General features: G+C 37.2%; 1 protein-coding gene across 33 annotated transcripts in view; it reads right to left on the bottom strand.

The window, feature by feature from the left end:
* Positions 1-21,050, bottom strand: part of BBX (BBX high mobility group box domain containing) — a 363,188-nt gene that overhangs the window by 340,998 nt on the left and 1,140 nt on the right. For 21 of the 33 annotated variants that reach the window (XM_069069765.1, XM_069069766.1, XM_069069788.1 and 18 more), the window contains one exon: positions 18,656-18,725. The gene's annotated coding sequence lies outside the window, so the exon portion shown is untranslated. The other 12 variants (XM_069069771.1, XM_069069770.1, XM_069069764.1 and 9 more) reach the window with 3 other exon arrangements.

Here is a 21,050-nt window from a genome sequence, read left to right as displayed (position 1 = left end):
GATTCTAATAGTGTACACAAATATAAAGTATTATTAGTACTGATCCCTCAAGTTCTAAAATTCTGAGTCTTCATGAAAAGTTTATCAAATGGATGCCCCATACGATCTTGACAAACTCAGTTAACTGAATATATATATATATGTATACATATATATGTATACATGTGTATTATATGTATACATATATATATTGCTTTTTTGGAGGGGGGAGGGCAGGGCAATTGGGGTTAAGTGACTTGTTCAAGGTCACATAGCTAATAAGTGTTAAGTGTCTGAGGCTGGATTTGAACTTAGGTCCTCCTGACTCCGGGGCCAGAGCTCTATTTATTGTGCCACCTAGCCACCCCTGAACAAATAAAATATAAATATTTTAAGGGAAACTACTTGGCTACTTTCCATTTTCATTAACTCCATGTGGCTTAAATGCCAACAATTCTGCTGTCTTGCATATTTATCATATCTCCAAAAGGGAAAAAAAGGCAGTAAGAACTCAGGGGCAAAAAGTCATTCTTGACTTATACTGTGGACAGAACACTAGGCTTGGTTAGAAGAACTACATTTTAATCTAGATACCACCCTGAACAAGCCACTTAACCCTGGGCAAACCACTTAATCTCTCTGACCCTCAAGTCTCTCAACTGTAAAAATTGGGATAAATAACATTGCCCTTGCTTGCCTTTACAGAGGCGTTAGAAGATCAAATACAATAATGTTTTGTAAAGCTCTTTAAAAGATAGAGAACACCATATAAGTACGAAGTATTAACATTTTTACTGCCCTCTAAGTGTGGCCATTCTAAAAACAAATCTGATAACTTAGTGACTTACCTAGACAAGCTGAGAACAAATAAGGTTCTAATTCTATTTGGAAATCAACAGGCCTGAAGAACCAGCAGAGATTTTTGAATCTTTTTAAAAAACTCTTTAAAGCCAAAATAATCTGTGACTTACAGGGATTAAGGGGAACTTTCTTACATTCATGGTGAGGCATCAGAGATGCAACAGGAACACTTGGTTTTGTAAATTCATTAAATGAGCAAGTGAAGCTAATCTTTAGGCAGTTGGGGGGGGAGGGGCCAGGAAAGTTGCCTGATTCTATGTTTGCCAGAGTCTCAGAAAGACACTTATTGACTACCATCTGAAAATAAGGGCTGAAAAATAAGGGCATCATTCTCAGTAAATATTTATTAAATCCTTATTTGGTCATTCAGTAATGACTGACAGATTTGTTTTCTGAGGATAGAATGAGACATTCTCTCCACTTTTAAAAGAAGAAGACTAAAGGAAGAAATACCCAAAAGTAAAGATGAAAGATAAATTACCTTTTATTCTTTGTAACTTGAATTCTAACTCTAATGATGTAAAATGCTAGATATTCATGGGCTGCAGTGGTAGAAGGCAGGAGAGATTGAGATAGAGAAGGTTAGTGTGATAGGGAAAGGAATCAAACAGGGACACTGCAGACACCTTTTATTGACTGCCTATATAATGGTAATAAAAGACACCTGATAAAGCCCCATTGAAATAAATATCTAACTAATTTTTCTGCAGTGTGTCACCAAGAGAGCCTACTGAAACACTGCTGAATCTTTAAACCACTTCTAAGAAGTAAGCCTAGCATCCCTATTCAGTCAGTCTAATGCCTTATTTTGTGCTGTGTTTTGGGTGTGGGTAGTTCTGAGCACATGGCTAGTGGTGATAGGTCTGAAGGAGTTCAGAGGCCTCTGAAGACAAAATGACACCTTGTAGCTAGTTGGAACAGTAAATAGAGCACTGGTCCTAGAGTCAGGAAGACTTATCTTCCAAGTTTAAATCTGGCCTCAGACACCTACTAGCTCTGTGACCCCAGGGAACTTAATCCTGTTTGCCTCAGTTTCCTCACCTGTAAACTGAACTAGAGAAGGAAATGGCAAACCACTCCAGTATCTATGCCAGGAAAAACTCAAACTGGAACACGACTGAACAACAACAATTAATGACACCCTCCCCCCAAGATCAGAAGTTATCAACAGTATCACTAATGCTACTTTCTAATCTCCTGGACTCTGTATTTTGCCTGCCTGCCTGGTCCCATGGCACATGCCTGTACCAGTAGAATGTAAACTCCTTGAGCGAAAGAATTGGTTTTATCTTTCTTTGTAGCCTCAGTATCTAGCACAGTGCCTGACACATGATAGATGTTTAATAAATGCTTTCGGAATTATTATATGAGTATTCAATCACCATTTCTGGCCCTTGCTTCTTCTTGTTGTTCAAGTGTGTCTAACTCTTTGTGATCCCATTTGGGGTTTCTCGGCAAAGGAGTGGTTTTCCATTTCCTTCCCCAGCTCATTTTACAGATGAGAAAATTGAGGCAAACAGGGTTCAGTGACTTACCTAGGGTCACACAGTAATTAAGTGTCTGAGGCCAGATTTGAACTGAGAAAGACAAGTCTTCTGGTGCTCTAGCCACTTTGCCATCTAAGTGTCCTTGCTTGCCTCACATTAAAGCAATTACCACTCCCCCTCCTACTTAGCTGGGTTCTTGGTCCTATCCAATATTGTTCCATGAGAGGCAGTATGGTATACGGGAATGAGTCAGAATAACTTGAGTTCAAATCCCTTATTCAACATTATCTGGCTCTCTGGCCCTGGGAAATCTATTTCATCTCTCTTTGTACCAGTTTTCTCATTTCTAGAAAGGGAATAGTAAATTTGCAATATAAACTTTACTAGGTTCTCATGAGGAAAATAGTTTGTAAACTTTAAAGTGCTATACAAAGGAGTTATTATCATAATAATCATCATTCTTACTACCCCAAACCTAGTACCTGAAGCAGTAAGACTCAGAGTACAGCATTACTTGATAAATTAGATCATTCATCAAATTGGCGCATAATAAAAGCAAGAAGCTAGCACAAGTCCAGTCTGCCTCAAATATACTGTATTGGCACACTCTACCCAGTCCCTGAATATTGACATATGGCACTATGAATCTCTGTACAAGTGAACCTGGACTTCCTAAATAGTTAACCTACAGAGTAAATCAGCATTAAAGAACTTCTTCATTTTACAGAAAAATAACTATGAGATTTCTTATATAACTATGAGATTTCTTATATTCTAATATACTATACATTCATTTCTGAAAGTGAAGATTGAAAAGGGAAGAATTTAAAGTGTTATAAACCATTAACAAGTAAAGATCAATTAGAAAAGGATATAAAACATTCCAAAATACATCAATAAGAAAATATGGTTCAATTTTAAAAATTTAAATTCTAAATAGATTTTTCAGGAATAAATCAATCACATGAAGAAAGGTACAACTGCAATGATCATCCCCATTTCTGACGTCCCACCATTTAAACAAATCTACTGTAATAGCTAACAATAGCAATAGCTAATAACATTAGCATTGCCATTTAGACTATTATTTTTTAGTCACATCAGACTTTGTAAACCCATGGACCTGTCCATGGCATTTTCTTGGCAAAGATACTGAAATGGTTTGTCATTTCCTTCTCCAGTATGTCCCCATTTTACAGATGAGAAAATGAAGCAAATAAGGGTTAAGTGACTTATCCAAAGTCACACAGCTAGTAAGTATCTGAGATTGAATTTGAACCCAGATCTTCCTGACTCTATACCCAGTACTCTATCCACTGCACCACTTAGCCACATTATTATTAAGACAGGTAATATTAGCTGTATTATTACCACACATAATAATAATAGCTAATAATATTAGCATTTATATACAGCTTTAAGGTTTGAAAAGCACTTTACAAATGTTATCTTATTTCATCTACACAACAATCACAAGAGGTAGGTGCTATTATTATCCTCATTTTACAGATAAGGAAACTGAGACAGCCCAAAGTCACATGACCAGTAAGTGCCTGTGCCCAGAACTGAACTGGTGTATTCCTGATTCAAGATGCCTAACCATTTAGACATCTAGCTAATCACACATGCTAAATCTATTAGATTCAATTTAACAAACATTTATTAAACACCTTTTATGTGCAAGACATCTTGTTTGAGGAGAGCCTTAAAATAACAGTGGGATCTTCTATGCTCCTCACCTTTTGGGCAACTGTGTGACTGTAATAAGGCAGTCCAATGCAGAAGATGCTGTGCAGAAACTTGCCTGTTCCCTTCTCATATATTCATTTAAAATGCCCATGATACATGTTTAAATTATTCTTATAGGAATTTTATAGAGATAAGAAAGTAGGCATATGGGTCTCCCATGCATATGTTAAGATCATAAAAGACTCCTTGATAAACATAACAAAAATTATTTTTTGTTTGGCAATACTCTAAATATTTATATCAAGTGAGGAATAAAACAGGAAGGCATATGCTTGCTAAAGGTTTTTGCTACTGTCATAGAGGACATCCATGGCAGAGTCCATATGGAGGAGGGATTCCCTATGGATGGTGAGTATTTGCAGATGTTCCTGTTGGAGGATGGCACTGTGTTGATTACATCAAGTCCCTGCAACACTACAAATAGCTTCTAAATGAGATCCAAAAGCACTATTCTACCCAAGTATCCACACAAAGAAAACCAAGTGGATTAAGAATGCCTATTGTCCAGACCATGATGTGCAGCCAGATGAAGAGGACATAAAGCTAGTCCAACATGGCCAGGCACCTTCAAATGGAAAAGAACATGGGCCCAGAATTGAATGGGGAGGGGGGGAAATGGGTGGGAAATCATCTGGGAAAGTGATCAGTGCTTTCAATGAACTCAATGATTTCAATGATTTCTCCCTAATACAGCAACCTATCTATGTTTTTAGCATCGATAATTTTATGGCAATGCTATATAACTATGAATCATGGAATATCGAAATCTATGAAGCATCAAAACTGCAGGTCACCCAAAGAGCCATGGAGAAAAGCATGGGGGTGTAAGTAGGCTAGAGCTTAATACCAACAATGAAATGTGGACAAAAAGCGGCATGAAAGAAATCATCGAAGAAATGGATGACTGGAAAAGAAAAGTAGCAAGAGTGTATTTGTGTCAAGGGTGAGGTATGACAGTATGTCACAATGATCATGTCTATAGATGTAGAGAACATATCCCATTGTACTGTGTGGACCTCCTGTGGAGGATCTATGGGGGGGCAGTGCCAAGAGGTACATTAGATGAGAAGGCATGTGTTGGTGGTAATCTACAGCAATGACTTATTGACATAGTCTCAGTGCCTAGCAAGGTGTTTTTTATATAAATTAACATTTCAATAGATCAATCAGGTGGGAACTCCTGCTAGCGATACAGATTACAAACCTTTTCTAATTCAGTGGATGATTTTAGGTAGAGGATAAGTGGCTTGCCAATAGTTACAAGGTAGGCATCATAAAAGGGATTCCAACACAGATCTCCCTGCCTCTACAACACTACTATACCATACTGCTTCTCGGGCACTAAGAATGCAATGATGAAAATGACACAGTGTCTGTCCTCGTTTCAGATGACCCACCTATAAAAGCAGTGGGAGATAAAATGAAGCCCAACTGAGTTTCTGACGTGCTGCTCAATCTTCACAATTTGTCATATCATAAACTACTAGCACTCCATGTACATCCATATGCTTCTACCTGTGCCTCAATGTGCCATTGGCCAAGGCCTGTCTGTGCCCACCCATAGCAAAGTTTCCACCTGTGAAGAGAACCATTCCATCCTTTTCCATTATCTCTGAGTTGATACAGATGATAAGTAACTAACTAGTGTCACCATTTACACAACTAAAATTATTGTTACATATTATTCTATGAAAACTGTAAAAATCCATTTAAAGAAATCATAAGGACAAATATCCATAGGAAAAGTTTCTAAGAAGTGCCTCTCCTCCCAAGTAACTTCCCTCTCCCACACTGTCCCTTTAGGAAAATAATCATGTGGTATTAAAATTCTATATCCCTGCCAGCACCTAACACATGGCCTGTACTGAGCAGGTGCAAAATTAATACAGGGGAATTGAACTAAACTTCATAAAGCTCATGGGAACTGATCAAAAGTTTAGATTTGAATTTTTTTTCCTTGCCCCATGATATTAAATGACCCAAATAAAGGAAAAAGTAAAAAGAGATTTCACAATTTATTTCTCCATCTCCTCCCTCTTTGATGTAAATGAGAGGGTCAGTATGGATGATGTTAGCTTTTGGAGAAATATTTTCCCAGATTGGGCACTTCTTTATGATTGGATTCATGAATGTATTTGTTTGTTATTAAAGCTCCCCCTGGCTCTGTATCTGGGACACTGAACACAATATTTTTAAAACAAAGTTTGAATCCAAACTGGGCTAGCGTCCAGATATAACCAGCCAGAAAAAGAGCTGTGAATAAAATTGGGTGAAAATGTACAAATGTCAAGATACAATAACCCAAACAAAAGAATATTAGCCACGACTTTAAAGAAGTCCTTATAGTAGCTACACTTCAGAATTAGGGGAAATCGATTCAGTCATACCCAGACTAGTAAAGAGAACCACGTGGAAAGGAAGGCTTTAGCAATGATGATGACCAGAGCTAACATTTATACAGTGCTTTACTTGTTTTTTATAAATGTTATAACATTTTGTCCTCATAACAACCCTAGGAGGTAGATACAGTTGTCCCCATTTTAAAGATAAGGAAACTGAGGCTGATAAAAGTGATTCATACAAGGTCACAGAGTTAGTAAATATCTGAGGATGAATGTGAACTCACATCTTCCTGACTCCAGAGTGTTCTATCTACCATAACACCTACCTGGCTCATGAGAATACTATTAACTTGGAGGGAAGACAGATTTTTGCTGAGTCAAAAAAATGAAATATAATTTTTAAAAATAAAAAAAATAGAGAGGGCTACAAGTGTGAATGTTTCATTCATTTTCAGATGAGATCACTGTATTCTTAGTTTTGCTTAACTGCTTTAATTTGTTACAAGAGTGTCTAATGGGATAAGGGTGCTCTGGAAATGTTTGTAATGTAAAAATAAAAGGCATCAGTAAGAGTAGAAAAAGAAATAACAACATGTTAAGGAAATGTATTTAATTGGCCAACCATAGTTAGTCTTCCTATTGGCTCCAGCATAAAACTGTAAACTCTATTTAAAGTCCTATACAACTAAGCCTTAACTTAGCCTTGTTCAAGGGTCGTTAATCCTTCTCCCAAAGCTAACTGGCCTCGTCTCTGTTCCCCAAATGACACTCCATGGGTCCACTCTGTTTCTTTGTACAGGATTTCTTCACATACCTGGAATGTACACCCTCTTTACTTTGCCCCCCTAAGAGTCCCTCTCCTCTTCCATTAAGCTATAGCTCCAGCATTATCACCTCTATGAAGCCTTTCTTGATTCCCCCCCATTTAACTACCTTCTATGTATATAAACCTGTTAATTTTATATTTATGACATATGTTTACATATATGCTTCTCTCTCTCCTTAGAATGTAAAATTCTTGTGATTAAGGATTCTTTCTATTTGTATCTCCAGTGCCTATCAACTGCCTCAAACACTTAATAAGTGCATATTGATTGACCGACTTTAGGTAATTAGAGGAATACCTTTGTTCCCCTCCTTATAATCCTCCATTATATAAATTAACTATACTGCATTTTCTATAGGTGAAAGGATACATATACTATGTATATGTCATTTTATAAGCACATGGTAAGTAGGCCCAAATATTTGGTTCAGAGGTGTCATATTAAATAGATTTTAACAGTTTTAGCATATTTGTAATCCACTTTAAAGAAATGCAATAAATTATTTTTTCTTCATCTTTATTCATATTACCAAGATAAAGTGTGACTTTTGGTGGCAATAAATGTAAATTAAGCCACACATGTTGATAGAACTAGTTTGATGCAAAACACCAATAACTGTAAAAATTCTAGCAGAAAATAGCATAGAAGACTTAAATATATATCTCAAGTCAAATAGAGTCACTAGTGTTTAAATAAAAACAAAGTTAGAAACAGATGCATACTTAAAAAAAAAAATCATTCCATTGTCCAGACCAAATTTTTCCTCGAGATCCAATGGCAGTCAGGGTAAATAAAGATCTATAGCAGACCACATCACATAAAATAAAGTTTATGCACATTTCTATATCTCAACAACATTTACAAAGTATTTAATGGAGTATATGTTCATCATGTGTGACCCACGGAAATATTCAGAGTAGGATGAAGTTCGAATACATTAAAAACATAAGAATTTCAAAGTCTCAAACTATCAGATTGAGAACAATATAAAGCAAAAATGGGGGAGGGGTAAATACCCACAAATCTAATGAAGCTCCCCAGTCCCTGAACTAATCTTTGTAAAACATCTTTATCTGTCCAACTGCATTGTTCTGAGTGCATGCTCATTTTAGAATCATCATTCAAAAAAAATACTTCCCAAAAATAGGTAAAGGAAAACTCTATCTTGTTCCATGAATCAGCAAGAAGGAACATTGAGAAAACAAAATCACAGACAAGGAAGACGAACTTTTTGTCCCCTAAATCTGCACTAGGTTCTGGTGATAACAAATCAGAAAAGACAAAATAAATTTAATTTCAGTTGACTAGGGTCCTCAATGATGGGATAAAATAGTGGCATGTTACTTTGTATTATTAAAATGATTTATGTACTTGTGCCCAAAAACACACTTCATAAAATATTATCTACCAAACACAGTCGTAGAGAATGTCTTCTATGTTGTGATTTAGAAATCCCTGCAAATGATTTTCAGCACTGATGAACTTTTGGCTTGAACATATACTGTCACTGAGAAGTAAAAAAAATTAGCTTAATATTCTCTTATTTCTAATAACTGACTATTTTTACAAATAAGTATGGCAGAAATTTATTTTGTAGCAACATTCATGTATTGTTCAATTACTCTAGTCTCAGATAATCATGCTCATCAATTTTATCATATACAGATGACAGAACATTAGCTAGGGAATAATTCCACCAAAAAAATGGTTCTTTTATAGCAGTGTGCCAGGGTAATCAATAAATATTAAGACGAAATATTATGATTGGGACATTTCTATCTAGTAGCACCAACTAGGAAGTATTGGGCACCTCATTATCTACTTGGTAGCTAACTCAGTTCATAACCCACAAAAAGGGGCTTCAGAAATTCTCACTAATGGGAGAATTTCCGTATTCCTTTCCTTAGAAAAGCTTCTGGATGTTAACAGCTTTCTAGCTCCATCAATTCTTTCTGGTAAAATTCCCAATATCAATATGAGAAGGATCTCTATTACAAGAAAAAGAATTATTTAGAGGAACATCTATTGGTACAGAAAGCCAAAATACTAAAATGAGTGTTTTGTCACACCTCCCCTAAGAAGTATAGAGAGACACATTCTCAGCATGAAATTCTATTTGGAGATTTTTCAATAAATCACATTAAATACAACTCTTCAGAAATCTTTCAATCTTTCCATCATTCTAATAACAAAACTATAAAAATAATGCTTTTATCTTAGTCCATTTCAGGAAAATTCACAAAGATTACTGGCATCTTTTGTCACCCTGGCCTTAAAATCCCAGCTGCAAAATATACTTGCTATGAATTCTACAAGAATCAAATTCACATTAAAACAATTTCAGCACATAGGTGATGTTTTGGAATGTAAGTTTATGTTTTATAGTTGTTACCTATATGTCTGTCCCTAAAAATCAATTAAGATTGAAAAAGTAAACTACAAATACCAATACTCACAAATATCTATAGGGCATATCAAAGAAGTAAATTCATCAAAACAACAGATTTTATATGCATACCTGTGTACCTAGACATATATCACAAGCTCACTATGCAGATAATTCCAAGAACAACTAAAGTTTGACAACTGGATGGGGAGAATTATTTTCTCATTTTGTTCCATTTCCCACCAAGTGCCCTTTGTTGTCAATGGGAATTTCATCTACACTCAGATAGCTTTGGGAGGTGGAAAGAAAATTGAGAAATGATTCAGCATTTTGAAAATGCCATAAGAAGTCATACTGCTAACATAAGAGTTGATGACCTACTCAATCTAGGACTAGAATCTCAATCAAAGGTGCTAAAGTTTTTGAAAGACAGTCCCATTGACCAGAAATGAAAGAGAAATAATTTTGCATACCTGCTCAACTATAATGTAACAATTGCAATCTATTAACTAGTCTTCATTTGAATCAATTCTTAATATAAAAATGGATCAGACACTCATCTGTAATTCTATCTGAATAAATTCCATATACAATATAATTTACATCATCGATACTTTTTAAATTTACTATAGAATTATTGTTTTAAATTTATGTTTATTCTTCTTCTATATTTTCTTTTGTGGAATTAAGATGAACAGGGAGGCTCTAAGCATATAATCCAACATGACTTTCTTAAAGAGAAAGATGATGAGCATCTTCAGAGAAAACATTAAAGGCAAAAAAATATCAACTAGAAAGATAGTAAATCTATATTGGTGTTCCTAGAGATAGAATGATATATATTTTATACTTATACTTATTTTCCTGATAGAATAGGAGAAATATTCAGATGCACTGAATAACATATTATTTGAACAGTATGACAGTGCTATAAGAATCCTAACTTTCGGATTTCTTGCCTTTTTAAGCTTTCCATTTTTCCACATAAAACAGCTTTTAACTTTTCTTCTTCTATCCTTCATATTTAGGTTCAGCATTCTTCATATTCCACTCTACTTGATTTCAATGGCTACATAGTGAATAAATGTAGAATTGAACTTTATTTAACTGAACCTTACCCCTTGATACCTTTTTAGTCATTATAATATCTAATATTCATTGAGTTCCTATTCTGAACAAGGCTTTTTGCTAATTAATAAGGGAGATCTAGTAAAATGTGAATTACTTGAGGGCAGGAATTGCCTCCATTTTTGTCTCTGTATCTCCAGTGCCTACAAAAATGTCTTGCAGGGGTAGAAGTTAATTAGTGCCTGACTTGTTGACTGAATATGCTATAATCCCAGGCCTCAAGGAGCTTGCAGGATAAATAGGGAAGATATACTATTAACAAATGACTGCAATACAAGATACTATGTGCTACAATGGGGAAAGAAATAGGATTGTATTCAAACCCAATTGTTATCCCTCTTTCCTGCCTCATTTCATCTATATGATCTTTCTACCTCTTCTTTATGAATGACATGTCCTCTGGTATTATCTACAGTTCTTAAGGTTTCTCTGGTTTTGATTTTGGTTTGTTTTTAAATTGAGTCTTGTACATTCTGTTGAGGATTAAGCTCTCATACATCTTCCTTTCTTTCCTCCCTACTTCATTCATTTTATCCAACAAACACTTATTAAGCACTTGCTATCCTAGGAGACACACAAAATACTATACTAAAAGGTAGCACTGTGAAGAGAGCACAGGATTTGGATTTAAGAAGACCTGAGGTTAAATCTGGTCTCAGACACTTACTAGAGGTATGACCTTGGGCAAGTTACTTAACCCCTCTTTGCCTCAGTCCCTTCATCTGTAAAATAGGGTTAAGAGAACTCAGGGTTGTTGTGTGAATAAAATGGGATAGTTTAAAAATACTTTGCAAATCTTCAAGTACTGCCTAAAATATTTATTATTATTATTATATCAACACTCCCTGCTCTACAGTCAAAGTCCTTCGGAAAAAGCCATCTATACTTAATGCCTCTACTTCCCTTCCTCTTGAATATTTGTGAACCCATTCCAACCTAGCTTTAGGACTCATCACTCAATGAATTGTCATCTGCAAGATGGCCAACAAACACAAATTGCCAAATCCATCAGCCTTTTTTCATGCTGTGCTATGCAGCATTTAATACAACCACTCTTGCCCTCCTGGAAATACTCATTCCTTTTTGGGTTCCACATGGATATAAAAATGAATATGAACACAGAAGGCTATGCACTCAATCCAACTCTCTCTCATTTTATATATGGGGAAATGAGGCCTAGGAAGATAGTAAAAGAGACAAGATTTGAACACAGGTCACAGATCCTCTGAATTCAGAGTCACAATCCACTCTGGGTTCTCAGTGTTCTGTCTTGGTTTGGAATTTCCCTCTGGCTACTCCTCGTTGTTGTTGCTGCTGCTGTTGTATAATCATTCATATCCCACTTCCTAACTGGGCTCCCTCTCATCCTTCTTGCTGACCTCATCAGCTCCCAAGAGTCTGACTACAATTTCTAAGCACTATGCAGATCTACACCTATCTACCCAGCCCTGGTGTCTGCCTTTCCTGAACTTCATTTCTGCTTCTGTTGTTTATGGATGTTCAGTCATTTCAGTCATGCCCGACTCTTTGTAAGCCCATTTGGGATTTTCTTGGCAAAGATACTGGAGTGATTTACCATTTCCCTCTCCAGTTCATTCTACAGATGAGGAAACTGAGACAAACATGCTTAAGTGACTTGCCCAGGATCACCCAGTAAGTCTCTGAGCCTATATCTGAACTCAGGTTTCCTAACTCCAGGTCCAGCACTCTATCTACTGTACCACCGAGCTACCCTAATGTATTTCTGCATTACCAACTGCCTATTGAATATCTATCACTGAAAATCTAAATTCATTAACTTTCCCCTAAAACTCACCTTTCTTCCAAAGTAACCTATTTTAGTCAAAGATTTCTGCATCTTTCCAGTTCAGATTTGCAGCTTCAGATTCACCCTCAGCTCTCTGTTTTGCTGCCTCTCATACCATCTCTTCCCAAGGCTTTACAAATATACCTTCAGAATATTAACATCCATTCACCCCTGTCCAGTCACAAGGCTGCCACCCTAATTCTAGACTATATTACCTCTTGCCTTTAATATTGAAAGAGTTTGCTAACTGGTCTCCTTGCCTTCAGACTTCCTCATGCAACTTCTAAACTGAAATTATTAACACCTAAGGCATAGCATGCCAGTTCTCTATCATCTCTGGAATAAAATAGAAACACATCTATCTGGTATTTAAAGCCCTCCCTACCCTTGTCCTTCCCGCAATTTCCACTTGCTTCCTTCCCATTAGGAAGGCCAACCTGCTGTTCCTCAAACACAACACTTCATCTCAGTTCTATGGCTTTTCACCAGTTGTTCCACATGCCTGGCATTCTCTCCTTCCTAGCTTCCCTGGCTTCCTTAAATAATCAGCTCAAGGGGGCAACTAGGTGGCATAGTGAATAGAGCATCGGTCCTGGAGTCAGAAGGACCTGAGTTCAAATCCAACCTCAGACACTTAACACAAAAACTAGCCATGTGACCTTGCGCAAGTCACTTAACCCCAATTGCCCTGCTCTCCCCTCTCCAAAAAGCAAAAAAAAAAAAAGAATCAGCTTAAGACCCAACTATTTCTACAAGTGCTCTTTCCTGGTCCTACATTATTTCATCTCCCCTCCATTAGTGATTTCCCATTGAGAGTCCTGGCACCTCCATTAGAATGTGACCGCTTGGAAGGTGGAGACCACATTTTTGCCTTTCTTTAGATCTCCAGTACTTAGCTCAGTGTCTCTGGCACACGGTGTGCACTAACTCAACCTATCTTTCCAGCTACCCCTCATGCAGTTTACATGTTAATCAAATTGGCTTATTGTTTCCTGTACATGGCATCCCATCTCCTACCTCCATTCCTGTACAACACAGGCTCTCATCCATGCCTCATATGTACTTTCTTTGCCTCTGTCTCCTAAAAAATCTAGCTTTCTTTAATGTTTAGTGCAAGCACAGACTCCTACCATAGACCTTCCTGGTCTGTCATTGCTATTTACCGCCTAAAATCGTCTTGTTATTATTTTGTGTGTGTGTGTGTGTGTGTGTGTGTGTATTTTTTTTTGGAGGGGGGAAGGTAGGGCAATTGGGGCTAAGTGACTTGCCCAAGGTCACATGGCTAGTTTTTGTGTTAAGTGTTGAGGCCAGATTTGGACTCATGTCCTCCTGACTTCAAGGCAGGTGCTCTATTCTCTGCGCCACCTAGCCCCCCCTACTTTGTATATTTTTATATTGACTCATCTGTGGATATATTTTTGCTCCCCAGTAAAAAGTAAGCTCCTTGAGGGAAGCCATATGTGTTTCTGTTTCTATGTTCTAGAACCTAGCACAATGTATTATACACAGTAGACACTTAACGATTGCTGAATGAATGGATGAATAAAAGGATAAGATACAATACCTCCCATCATTGGGCGTTAAGGTCTATTTAGGGATAAAAGACACAAAAATTGATAATATTAATATACAAAATTATATAAAAAGTACGTTCAAGAGTTACAAGATATCAAAATGATTTGTGGGCATCTCATACTCAGTGCAAAAGAAGAAAAACACGGTTTTCTCTGTGTCTGCTAAAATAAATGAATCTAATTCTTTGCTTTGAATCTCTTATTAAGAGCTTGACCTCAGGTCTACGTGTTACTACTATATTTGATTACTCATTTCATTGCCTGACATTATTTGATATATGCTTCCAAGTCTCTTGTTTTATAAAATGTTCACAAGATTACACTTTTTGTTTTCAGATTTTCCTTTTGGCTTTCCATATACTTTTCACTGTCTGATACTATGTAGCTACTTTTAAATATTTCATCTTTCTTACTTTTTAAAATTAGCTTATTTGTTTATGGTGATTTTATATCTAAAAATTATCTGCATATGGTAGGTGTGTGTATGCTTTATTGCCAATGCTGATTCTTTCCCTCCAATCTCTCTTCTGTCAATGAATATGTTAAAAATGCATATAATTCTTTGCTGGAGGCATTTGCTTATATTTTTTCATAGCTATTATTTTAATACTTATGATGCTTTTTTTTCCTTTAAATTCAAACAGAAACATAATACTGTATATCAATGGAGATTTCCTAAGTATATCTTTGCACTGGAGTTTTTAGGGAGTGATACTCTCAAAAGTCTAACACTTAGGAAGAAGTACATATGAACATTCATTGACAAAACAGAGGGGGAAATGGTAAATTTAGGGGATAGTTTCCTTTTGTTTATTTTTAAACACATTGAACTTGACTCCAACTCCTTGTTTGGAGTGAAAGGTAATGAAAATGATAGAAAAAGATTTTAGCTAAGATATTTGTGGAAAGTACTTCTGGGTCATGTGAAACTTTAACAAGGACTTTAAAAGTAAATATTAAATGATGAATTGCCAAAGGATGGTTTCGGCATTAACATTATAATTCAAGAAAAAAAAAATCTACTTCACAAATTCATGGTCTATTGAAGTTAAGAAGATGATTTTAAAACTCTAAAGGTAGCAATTCCTCACTGATGGCAATATAAATTCCCAAATGAAGCTGTTGGATTTCAGTTATTTAAGAATTTCAACAGTCTCTTACATTTCCCTTCCTTTTGGAAACAAGCATCATGGAAGGGATTTCTTGTATATTTTAAGATGTAGTCATATTTGGGAGAAGTTTATTTTCTGAACATTTTAATGGAGATAATGATTAGAAACTTTTAAAATTCTACTGTGGGGACTAACAGGACAGAAATTACTGTTCATAATTTAACCCACTGAAAAACATGATATTAACACGTATAAGAACAAAGTCTGCGTTAAGAAGAATTAGGTTAGTGTTTTGTGATTGGCAATTAATTTTCAATTTCTATATAAAATAAAATTAATTAATACTCTAGATGCCAGGTAAGTTTTTATAAACTGTGAAACACTATTTCAAGTTGTTTTCCTTTATTTGTTACTCTTTTTAGAGAAAACAACCAATTACATAGTTACTTATGACACCCCCCCCCCCAAAAAAAAAATTACTTGAACATAATAGTTTTCATGTAACCCATGTTTTGACTTCAATATCTAAGGAACTCTCCCACCTATCTTGGTGAAATTCTGAATAAAGATGAAATGTAGTGAGATTAAAAGCACTAAGTAATTTTTAAAATCATGAGTGAAAGCCAGGATACATTTTGGGATCCATATACTTTTCACTTGAGTTTCTTCTCCCTTCCCTTCCCTCCCCCCTCCTCCCCACTGCAATCAATCAATCAACAAAAACTTACTAAGTACTTGTGATATACCTGGCTCTGCGCAAAATACTGAGGACAAGAAGAAGGGCAAAAACAATTTCCGCTTCTCCCTCCCAGGAGCTTATATACTAATCTAGAAGACAACATGTAAATAAATAAGAACCTATAAAATACATACCAAGTAAATGGAAAGTCATGTTAGGAAAGAAAACTACCTAGTGTCTATATAGGGGCCAGCTATACAAGGAAAAATTAAGTTTAAAAAATGTGGGTCCTAAACTAATGATATAGGGAGATTATCTGATCATTTAAAAAAAAATGACAATGAAGTCTTGGGTGAATGGTTCCCTAATATTACCAGAGTGCCTTTAAAAACAATGCACAATGAGATACCAGATACAAATCTTTCTTTTTTTTATAAGCTGAAATTAAACTTAAGATGCATATAAAGATCATAATTTTAGTAATCAATATAGAAATGCAGAATATTTTCTGACCAATAGTTTAGTCATTAATTTGGGGAATTCCTCATTATGCAGAAGCAATTTAACTAAAATTTCTTTGCTAAACTTCTACTAAAGGCTAAAATTAGTTTATCATTACTGGGAAAAGTGTATTTTAGATACAACCAACATAATGAAGAGGGCCTTAAGTTCATGTCATAAGAAGACAAACTGAAGGAACTGGCAATTTTTAACCTGGAAAAGGGAAGACTTAGGGAACAATACCCAATAGGTGGGTTGGGTCTTCTTGAGGGGGATTTTGATTTAATGCAAATAAAAACTTCCTAACAACTGGAGTTATCTAATAAATGGAATAAGTACCCTCAGGAAGTAGTGAAATGCTTCTCACTGCATGTCTTCAAGAAAAAGCTGAATGACCACTTGCATATGTAGTAGAGGGAATCCTCATTTATATATGAAGCTAGATTAGTTGGCCTCAGAGGTTCCTTCCACTTCTTGGATTCTCTAAGTCTATAATTCATTGAGTCTTTTTTAGCTCATTGTTATATCTCATCACCACAAGTGCTGCTTTTCTGAATTCAAAGCCCATAATTGTTCTTTTAAAATCTTTTCTGATGAGCTACTTATTTGATATTCCAGAGAAATGGAATATTTCATCCAGATAGTTTTTATTCCATAAATTAATGATCTGCATATTCATGTCTGAGTTGGTCAAATATACTTCTACTCAGAAAAGAGCTCACATTAAAAGTTAGCTAAAGTGAAAAAAAAAATCCTAAGTCTCACATACACAAATGTGATGTCCTTTAGTAACCAGGAATACACTCTCAATACTCCTGCCATATGTTCAAAAGTTACTATCTCTTGAAATAGGCTTTTAAAAAATCAAAGAAGCAGAAATCATCATTTTAGGGTTGTTCTTTTTTTAAATCAACTTTCACCACTGATTATATTAAATAATTCACCATTTGTCATTCCACAATATTTCATTGTATCATGAACATGAGTTTGCATTGCACAGACCTTATGACCTACAAAAAACAGCAATAATGTCACCATTATTTTGCTGTGAGATGAAGAAAACCCAATCTTTGAAAACAATTTTTCTTAACATTTAAGACACAAAGTTTCACTGGCATATACAAAGTTCTGGAAGCTAAGTAATGAAGCAAGATAGGCCACAGATTTTGCCTTCCTAAAGAACTGAGTTCAAAATCTCATTTTGATTCACAAAATCTCACCTCTATCTCCACTCGAAGCTACCACCTCTAACAGTTTTGAGGAACTACTTATCTCCATTTAACCACAGCTTAAAGATTATATAGTCTCCTGTGCTATTATTTAGCTGGAGTTGGAGGAGAAATTGATTTATAATCGAGTTCTTTAGGAACTGGGATAACTATATTAACCTAAAGTATTCAATGAATTCTTAATTTTCAACCTTACACTTTCATAATTCAGCCACTAGAAATTTGCAGCCAACCACATACTGCTTCTTCTCTTTGGTGGGAAACTGGGAATGGCAGATCCTTCAAAAATATATATATATAATAACCTCAAAGTTTTTTTTTTTAACAGATTGACCCAAAGTTTGAAACTTCTCCAAATACACAGTATGTGAGAAAAGTTCCAGTAATATGGTCACCTGCATTTGCTTTTCAATATAGTTACTTTCACAGATGACATAGATTACCAAGAAAAAGGGATGGGATAGATGTGCTGTGCAAATGTCAATCACTACAGTAATAGAGATCCTGCACAAGTTGCTTCTTGGAGTTTTGGGAGAGTTCTGGAGAATCATCAAATATAAATTTTACCAATAGTTTCAACTGATGGCCTCCCGTCTTTCAGAAGCATTCTCTGAATTAAAGAGCTTAATTTAAGATGGGTTCTTTCTATATTCTGCTCATTTACCTACTGTGCTAAAAGTTCATCTCAATTTAATTGCTTATTTGCATATAATCAATCACGGTTTCAGTAGGTATTTTTTTTTTAAACTTGCTCCAGGGAGGGGAGAATAGAACACAGTGCTTAAAGTCACCATCTTTAAAAAATTCCCACCCCCCTCCAAATTGCTGAACCTTAAGCATCATAAATTGACATCCACTGGGGGAACGTAGGGCAGACATGCCTCTTGGGAATGTAAAAATCTGACAAAGCATCTTCCTACAAGAAACTATAAGAACCCTCATTTTATTATTAATAATTACTCTCTCTTCCTGTATGAACAGTTTGCATACTTACCTAGGAAGGCAAATGGAAATTGCAGGCAGGGGAAGAAGCTGTCTCGAAGCCTTTGTCATGTGATAGTGACCTATAAAGTATCAAATAAAGGCATATCATCAGTATACCATTATTTTGCAATATTTCCAAATAGATATAATATCAAAAGTGAAGGAGCCCCCCAAACTCAAGACTGTTTTTTTTTAAAGGAAGTTCTTATTGAAGAGCAAGCGACCTCCCTTTTCCAGAGAAAAAGAAATCATAGGCAGCAAAGAAGATGCACTAACGTCTCCAAAGGGCACAGGGGCTAAGACCAACAATCATTTGTTGGTATCTAGCTGGTTTCCACCACCCTGATTCCCCTCCCCCTTTCTCTCCACTCCTCTACTTCCCATATGTACAAAGCAGAAAGTTGATCCATTTTGCCAACGCAAAATCTCCCCGCGATCATTCATCAACTTGCCCAAGTGACCACCACCACGACCGAGGATAAATAAACCAGAAACAAAATCTTAGCAATCAATAGCTAGCCCCAAGACTGCGCCGTCCACAGAAGCAGTAGGTTGCAACGTTGTGCCACACAGTTGTTCCAGGTAACGACTGCCCATTCCCCAGCAGACCTGAGCAGCTACAACAGTCGTCAAAACGCCAACTCTCCCCCCACCCCCATCGCAATCCACGGATTAGAGATCTGAATCGAGCAAGGAAAACACATTCGCCAAAACCGTGGCAAGTGCAGGGCCATCGGGGTCTGCTAGGTTGGGATTGAAGGGAAGTATTAAAATGGAGAGAGATCTAACCCAGGCTTTGTTGCTGGTCACCATCAAGTTTGCATCTTAGTACAAAATGTCGATCTTAAAGGCTGACAAGACAGAGGCAGAGACAGAGAGAGAAAGAGAAACAGAATAGAGTCCATCTTGCTTTGGGGAAGAGGAAAAAAATGAAGTGCAAATCTCACTCCCGGCGTAAAAGTCTGCAAAACACCTTTCAATGAGGAAGAGGCAACGAGTGGGGTCTCCCCCTTCTCTCCGCCTTCTCAAACGACATGTCGGGAATCAAACTGGCGGTGATCAGAGCAGAAAACACCTCCTCCTACTCCTCCTCCTCCTCTTCCTCCTCCTTCTTCTCCTCCTCCTCCTCCTCCTCCTCCTCCCCGCGGGCCCCGGCGATGATCCCGCCGCCACCGCTGCTGCTGCTGCTGCTGCTGCCTCTGCTGCCACCGGGGAGGTGGTGCTCCTGCTAGAACCACATGAGCGATACCATTCCCTGCTTGGACCATCCCTATACAGCGCATGTGATAATGTGGGGCTGGGGGAGGAGTGCCCCCACAGTGCGGGGGTGGGGTGTGCGGGCGCGGTGCTGTTCACTGGTGAGAATTAAAAGACCAGGAGGAATGCTCCTGGGGAGGTTATCATAAAAGTAGGCACAGGGAAGGCGGTGGTAGTGGTGCGCTGTTGGTAGAGGGAGGAGGAGGAGGACAAGTTCCCCCCCCCCCCCCCCAGACTAGGTTAATCTAAAGGGAAGGGGAAAACGCCTCTCCCCCTGCGATTATCCAGATAAGGGAAGTACCCCAGTCTACGTTAGCTCAGATCGGGGAAGGTAGGTAACCCCGTGTGTGCATCAGGGAGAAGTGAACTGAACGTGTCATTAGTAGGACAGGCAATGGTTTCAAAGCCCCAGGCCAGTGACCATCAGCAGGAGCAAAGCTTGTTTCGTCCCCATCCCCCACACCCTCCACCCACCTTCCCTCACTTCTCTCCCCCCCCCCAACCCAACCTCCACCCCACCTCTCGAAACTTTTAAACAAGATCCGCCTGGACTAATTTGTCCTCAGACACTTAAAATATTGACTAGACCCTGCACACTGCGAGGGAAGGAGAATGCAAGCTTTATTTTTTTCCCTTTCTACAGAAAGGAAAGCAAAAAATAGCTTCTCTCTCCGTCTCTCTCTCCACCCCCCCTCCTCTGTCGTACATGTTGTGTCTTAGCTTTTTTTTGCATCGTTTCATTTTTACCTTCCTCATTTAGCTGAAACGATTACAGATATTTCACACATAAAAGTGTCACATATCCTCGAATTAATGATCTTTGTAAATTACAGGACTTGGGTTTTCTCAGTCATGTAAGTTTCATACAATACCCCCCCAAAAAAAATTTTTTGGGAGCGAGCGAGGGAGACGAGGTGGATAAGGAAAAGAAAGCTCGAGTCTGATTTCTGTAATTTACTAGCGACCCGGATCACAGCAAATAACAGTGTAACACGAATGTGGCCTCTGAGAGCTGAGAAACCCTTGCTAAAGGCATCAGCCCCATCCCTGGGTAAATGATCTCCAAGTTTTCTGTCATCGCGACCATGCAATGTCATAACTTACCTTCAGAAATAAGACTTTAAACAGCGAAGGCCTTCCTCCTCCTC

This window comes from Petaurus breviceps, unplaced genomic scaffold, assembly GCF_028583685.1.
Source record: "Petaurus breviceps papuanus isolate PSGF00001 unplaced genomic scaffold, PetGlider_PUasm1.0 90792, whole genome shotgun sequence".
NCBI lineage: Eukaryota > Metazoa > Chordata > Mammalia > Diprotodontia > Petauridae > Petaurus > Petaurus breviceps.
The sequence above is the reverse complement of the archived record's forward strand: the minus strand, read 5'-3'. Positions and strand labels throughout refer to the sequence as shown.